This window comes from Dipodomys spectabilis, unplaced genomic scaffold, assembly GCF_019054845.1.
Source record: "Dipodomys spectabilis isolate Male_0828 unplaced genomic scaffold, ASM1905484v1 ptg000386l, whole genome shotgun sequence".
NCBI lineage: Eukaryota > Metazoa > Chordata > Mammalia > Rodentia > Heteromyidae > Dipodomys > Dipodomys spectabilis.
Window position 1 is genome coordinate 3144666 of NW_024871063.1, and position 7592 is coordinate 3152257.

Genomic DNA, 7592 nt, shown 5'->3' on the forward strand with positions numbered 1-7592 from the left:
CACTTGAGCCACAGCGCCACTTCAGGCTTTTTTCTTTTTGCTTATGTGATGCTGAGGAATCGAACCCAGGGCCTCAGGCATGCAAGGCACGTGCTCTACCACTGAGCCATCTTCCCAGCCCCATCCAGCAGTTTTTTTTATTTGCGTGGTGATAGCTCTTCTAGTGTGTAAGATGGGATCTCAGTGACTTTCCTATTTATTTTCCTATGTATTTCTTATGTGGATAAGAATCTCAAACATTTCATTTATTTACTAAACATATTGGTATTTCGTTCTTGATCAGTGTCTTTCTTTGTCTTTTGGTATTTGATCAATTTTTAAGTTTTATAGTATTTGATTATTTCCCATTCCAAATATTCACTTTAGTAAAAAGATTTTTTTCATTACAGTGGTGTATTGCTTAGATATTTTGATTTTGTGAAGGCTAAGAGAATTTGATATTGTTCTCTCAGTCAAATTATAAGCCTGTAAAAATGAAGTGAACCTGGTTAAATGAAGTTCTTTCTGCACATTTTCTTCGGTACAGATTTCTCTGATTTAAGAAATGTATATTTTATGTCATTCTGGATGCATAACTAAGTCTGTGTGTGTGGATGATACAGTAAGAATTACAGAATTCGCCACATAGATTTTGGAGCAAAGGCTTACAGCTGGTAACTGGGCAATGATTCAGAAAACAGCTGAGGCTGAAGCTATGATCCCTTCAACCTGTGTTCAGTTCCCAATCTCTTGTAATACACCCCTCACTTCCCATGCAGTGGTTTCTTTTTCTATCCAAAAGGTTTCTGGAGCTTCATGTTATTCTGGCCTCCTAGTAGGCCAACATGAGAGGAGTGAAAGCAAGCAAGGCAGATATGGCAGAGGAATTTATTTATTTTTAATTGTGTAAATACCATACAGAGGGGTTACAATTACATGGGCAAGGTAATGAGTACATATCTTATCAAGCATTGTGACCTCCTCCTTTGATTCCCCTTCCCATCCCTTCCCAACTCACCACACCCACCCCATGGTCCCTCCTCAGACCTCCCTCTCACTAAAGTTGTAAAGGTCGTTTTTCAACATAACATCTTGCACATTTCATTGTTGCAATGGATCCACCTGTACCCCAATTTAAATAATTTGTTTTTTCACTTCCCCTGCACAAAGTATGCCAATATCAAGTGCAGTGAACACAGGGGGCATACCGTGGGGGAAGGACATAAAAAGCAACAAAGAAATCATCTTATAAATATGATAGAAACAATCACAAGAAAGAAAAAAATTGAATTCTTATCTTGGGGTTCATTTTGCCTAACATCAGCTTATCTGACAGTTTCTGCTGGTCTCAGAAATGTACTAGTTATTGACAATAAGAGAAACCATGAGCCTATGCTTCTTTGGGCCTGGCTTACTTCATGTAAAAAATATTTTTGGTCGGTTTTGGGACTTGAAATCTGGGCCTGGGCACTGTCCCTCAACTCTTCAGCACAAGGCTAACACTATGCCACTTAAGCCACAGTGTCTCGTGCAGCTTTTACTGCTTATGTGGGGCTGAGGAATCGAACCTAGGGCCTCATGCATGCAATGCAAGCACTCTAACACTCTGCCACCCTCCCAGCCCTGGCAGAGGGTTTTTATCTGAAGATCCATCACACTTGGGAGCTTCTGGCTGAAAACTCCAGAAAGACAAAAGTGAAGAAACATTTAAGAGAAAATGTAAAACAGAAAGCCACAATGTTTAACCCTAAAACAAATTTCTAGGATAAGGAGACTCACGAATTGGTGTCACCTGAGGAGAAAAAGGAAATATTCAAGAAGAATGAGAAAGAAGTGGGAGGGAATAGAGAGAAAGAGACCTAGACTACCTAGAGCTGGGACCTCAATGTGAGCTTAATTTTACTGGGGAAACCAACCCCAAGGACGCAATACCTTACAATTTTGATTACTCTCTCTCATGCTCCAAAGCCTATTCCAGATCCACTTCCACTCAGCATGGTGTCCATTCTGGGAACCAGACTGACTGCTGGAGGTTCCCAGGGGATGCAAAGAGTGAAAACCACAGGGGTAAAGCTCAGAAAAGACACATGCCATCAATTCTCACATGTCATTTGTCAAAGTAAGTTCTACAACCAAGCCTGGTATCAATGGGGATGGGAATAGATATTGAGAGCATTATAATAATATCTACTATTATTATCATATAATAATCTAACATCTATTGTTTCATCAAAGGGAGAGAGATAGCATTTCTCCCTTTTTAGGTGTATGGGACAGGGCATTCTATAGAATGTTCTTCAATTGGGGGCTCTCTGAATCTTTTCTCCCAAGATTGTGGCTATGAGGTTTCGGGGAGGAGAATTACAGTAGAAAAGTGAGTTCTCAAGCTGGGTACTGATGGCTGACACCCATATTCCAAGCCTGAGGACTGAGGACTATGATTTGAAGTCAGTCTGGGCAAGAAAATCCATGAGACTCATCTCCAATTAAACAAAAAGAGCCCGAATTGGATCTGTGGCTCAAATGTTAGAGTATTAGCTATGAGTGGGTATGGGAGACAGAATCTTGACCCTGAATTTAAACCCAGAATTGGGGGATGGGTGGAAATGTATTCTCAGTGCATGAAATCAAAGGTGTATGGTCAACATCACTATTGATTTAACTTTGGGATAGAGTTGATCAGTTTTATTATGGAAATGATTTGTTCCACTCTTCTCTGTCCTGTATTCTTTAAAAGAAACAGCTTTGAGCAATCTATACCTAAGAGGTGTGGATTGCACTGAAGCACTGGATTCATTTTTCTCTACTTACAAAATGATACATAAATAGTGTACAAAGGAGTTTTAATTTAATATGTCGGTTTGTGAGTACATCTTGATCGATGTCATTAATTTGATCATTCTTCTCTATCTCACCCAACCCCACCCCCTCCATTTACGTGGTCACATTTTCACACATGTACATTGAATATTATGACTGGATTATCCCACTGCACCAGTTTGGCAAAGAAATTTCTTCATTGTACAGGCAAGGAAGATGAAGCTGAGGACTACAAGCCCAAGACAGCATAGCTATTACTTTGTATCAAGATTATTTGACTTACAAAATCTTCACCAAAAGAAGCATTATAAAAAAGAACATGGCCAGGAACTCGAAGCATCTACATTTGTGTGTGTGTGTTGGTTCTGGTGCCTGAGTGCTGTCCCTGAGCTGCTTTGCTAAAGGTTAGCACTCTACCACTTGAGCCATAGTACCAATTCCAACTTTATGGTAGTTAATTGGAGGTAAGAATCTCATGGACTTTCTATCCTGGGCTCATTTTAACCCACAATCTTCAGACCTCAGTTTCCTGAGTAGCTAGGATTGGTGGTGTGAGCCACTGGCAGCTAGCAAAACATCTATTAGTTGTCCCAATTAAACATCTGGAGCAATTGGTCATTTGATACTGGTGACACTCAACTTTGCTAATTAGGAGGCAAAGATTTATAAGAATGATATCATGGGGGCTGGGAAGGTGGCTCAGTGGTAGAGCGCTTGCCTTGCATGCTTGAGGCCCTGGGTTCGATTCCTCAGCACCACATAAGAAAAAAGCCAGAAGTGGCACTGTGGCTCAAGTGGTAGAGCACTAGCCTTGAGCTGAAGGGCTGAGGGACAGCTCCCAGGCCCAGAGTTCAGGCCTCACAACCGGACTCAAAAAAAAAAAAAAAAAAGAATGATATCATGACCAGTTTTGACAAAAAAAAGTCGTAAAAAAACTACAAAAACAAAGAAAGCTAGATATAGTGTAATTTTCCTGTTATCTCACTATGTGGAAGCCATAGGTAAGAGATCATTGCTCAAGGGAGGCTTGGCCTGAAAAATAATCTAAAGTGGTTAGAGCCTTAGCACCTACAAGCACCAGTAGTGCCAAAGGAAAAAGAAAAGAAGAAAACAGAAATGAAAGGAAAGGATAAAAAGGAACTATTTGCTCTTCATTCGTGGTTTCATTTCATTGGATACAAGAATTGAGAGTATTTTGTTTATTGTTTTAGGATTCAGGCCTCTCTAACATAAAAGCATTTATTTCAGGTAAATATTGTATTATTACTATTTATTAACTTATTATTAGACCTTTAGGTTTGGAGATTGAAATCATGGCTTTGTATATATTAGTCTAGTTCTACAACTTAGCTGTACCCAAGCTCTCTTGTATAGTTTTGAAAATTGTTTATTAATTCTTCAATAGTTAGCTATTCTACTTTTCATCTTATATTTTCTCTCCCACCTTTTCCCCTATGTATTTTAGTTTATGTGTTGAAAACTCCTCAATTTTATCTTCTAAACTTAGAATTTTGCTTTTGAGTTTACAGAGAAGTCAGTTATTTGTGACATCTTTTAAAATTATATACAGATATATGTATTTCATATATACGATTGATTCTTTTTTTTTTGGTCGGTCGTGGGGCTTGAACTCTTATAGTTCATTGCAATAAGCAACATTTATCTGATCATGTGCACATAGCTATTGAGCCATTGTGATCCTCTCCTAAGAATAGCTTCCCTTGTTCTTGCCATGTGAATGCTTAGAGTGCTGTTAATCATATCCAAGTGTAATTATTTGTCTTTTACTATCTATTAGATATACTTGTAGATGGATGGGCATATATAGTTATTAGAAATGAGGAAAACCATGCAGCATATATTTAATTGGATCTGGCTTATTTCACTTAATAGCATTTCCCCCCCAGTCTTTCCATTTCTTCAGGAATGGGATAATGACATTCTTTCCCATGGAAGCACAATACAAAAGAATTGAAGATCCAGAAATGAATCCACTAATATAGGCACATAATCTTTGATAAGGAAGTCAGAAACACAGGATGGAAGAATAACAGCCTCTTCAAAAAATTGGTTTAACTGGCTGTACACAGAAAACTGAAATTAGATCATTTTATATCCTCCTGCAGCAGAATCAATTCCAAATGGATTGAAGAGCTCAATGTAAATCCAGATGCCTTAGGAATCTTACAGGAAGAGTTAGGGGAAACATGAGGGCTCCTTGCCATAGGTCAAAATTTCCAAAGTAAGTCTGGATAAATGGGATTACATCAAACCAAATCAATCATTTGTCAGACTCAAAAGCCATGGAAAAAAAGAGATAGTGTAGCACAGATTTATTAGGGAGCAAACCTACAGATGAGAGCCTCAGCCAACGGTAAACCCTTTCTCCCTTTTCTAACTAGGTTAATTATTATGGGTTTACATGAATATAAGTATTTTCTGATGGGGATTAGTCAGAAAACAACTAATGCTAAGACAGAGATAGTATGTGAAATGAGTTGTAGCTGGAGAAAGGGAGGGATTAAGGCATGGATGTCTAGTTCAAAGACTTGGCTTGGTGCCAGCTAAGTAAGGTATAGCTGCACAAGAGAAGGGGAGTAAAACAGGAGGGGTTATAAACAAAAGCACTGGTCTGAAGCCTCAAAATAAGGACCTCAGTCTGTGTGGACAAAACAGTCTCTAACAATAAGTTTTATTTAAATTAACAAGCACGATTTTAAATTTTTGCAGAGTGGGATGGTATATAGTCACAGGCAATTTCTCCTATGACAGGTAATCCAATCTACTCTTTCACTTGTTACCCACTCGCCAGGTTTCAACACAAATGACTACAATGAGATTGTACAAATGACGCTGTGACTTTTCCCTCTTATGAATCAAAACTCTGTCAAATGATTTATGTCTTCCAGATGTTTACACATTTTTCATGATCTTTTTTACTATTTTGTCTTCGTTATTGATAATCATAGTACATTTTGTTGTTGTCTTGTGTGTATATGTCATTCTTAGGGCTTGAACTTGATGTTTAATGGTCTCCCTAGTATTTTTTGCTCATGGCTGATGACACTCTATCCTTGAGTCACATGCTCACCTTCTTCTTCTTGCTGGATAATTGGATATAAGTTTTCACGTTTTTGTATGTTTGGACTGACATTGAACTAAAATATTCAGGTCTCAGGCCCCCGAGTTCTAGGATTGTACATATTAATGGCTAACACCAATCTTTGCTTTACTGTTATTTTAATTATGCGGTAGAAGAAAGTGGAAATATATTTGTGTTAAGTGTGCAATTTTCAAATACAAGTTTGAATCAACTTGATATAATATAACTGTTATCAATTTTATAAGTTAAATCATGAATATTACACATTACCACAGAAATATAATTGAAAACAATAGGCATAATTGTTTTCTTAAAACAGTCAATGAAACAATAAATTACTTTCACTTTACAAATCATGTTTTTTTTAACTTAAATTAGGTGGACCCATTGCAACAATGAGATGTGCAAGTCGTTATGTCGAAAAATGAACTTTACTACTTTTGTGGGGGGGGGTAGCGGGGAGGATTGGGGGGGCAGGAGGAGGATGGGAAGGGATGGGAAGGGGAAACAAAGGAGGAGGCTAGGATTGATAAGAAATGTATTTATTATCTTGCCCATGTAATTGTAACCCCTCTGTACAGTATTTTCACAATAAAAAATAATATAAAAAAAGAAAAATAAATAAACTGCAAAAAATTTGGACAAGGGGCTAATATACATATTTTTCCATCATCACCTACCACATTCTCCTTCTTCCTTCCTAGGAAACACACCCAATCAATAAAAGGCATAGATATTTGGCTCTTGACCTTGAAAATGGAAGCAGAATGTTATGGATGTCTGAGATGAACATTAATAGTGTTTTACATAGTAATGTCACATGCAACAACCTATGAGTCCTGCAGGTCTTAACACTACTTCCTTAGTGATGTAATAAGATGTCAGCTTCATTGGACATAGTATTGTTTTCCACTTCCTTTCCTACCACCTGACCCTAAATTATAATACATATTAACAGAAAGAAAAAGTAATACCATCTTAAGAAAATCCCATTGGAACAAGACGTTATGTTGAAAAGGGAACTTTAAAACTTGGTGGGGGGATGGAGGGGTTGGTAGCAGGGATGGTAAGGGGAAACAAAGGAGGAGGCAACAATACTTGATAAGAAATGTATTCATTACCTTGCTCATGTAATTGTAACCCATCTGTACTGTATTTTCACACTAAAATTATTAATATGAAAAAAAGTCATTTAGGGCTCGGGGAATATGGCTTCATTGCATGAAACCCTGGATTCAATTCCTCAGCACCACATAAACAGAAAAAGAAACAATGGAAGTGGTGCTTTTCCTCAAGTGGTAGACTTCTAGCTCAAGAACAGTTCACGGTCCCTGAGTGCAAGTCCCAGGACACGCAAAAGAGTCATGTAGCTAGTAAATGCAAAATAAAGAACCCATACTTGGAATATATTATTGCTCCTTCCAAGTGATACCTAACAATAGCACTTAATTCATGTACTTTACTTATATTAGAATACTGTGGTGAACAAAAAAAAAGTTTTGTTAATAGGTCATGGCAATTAATGCCAGGAATGTGCTTGGATGTCAGGTGAAGTTTAATTCTGGAAATTGGAAGATTCCAGGATTTTGTGTGGTCAGTGCTAATCAGAAAGGGAATGGTAATCTAAGTGAGATTTAGAGATCTTTGTGGCCAGTCATGGCACCAAAAATGCTGATGCTAGTTAACATTT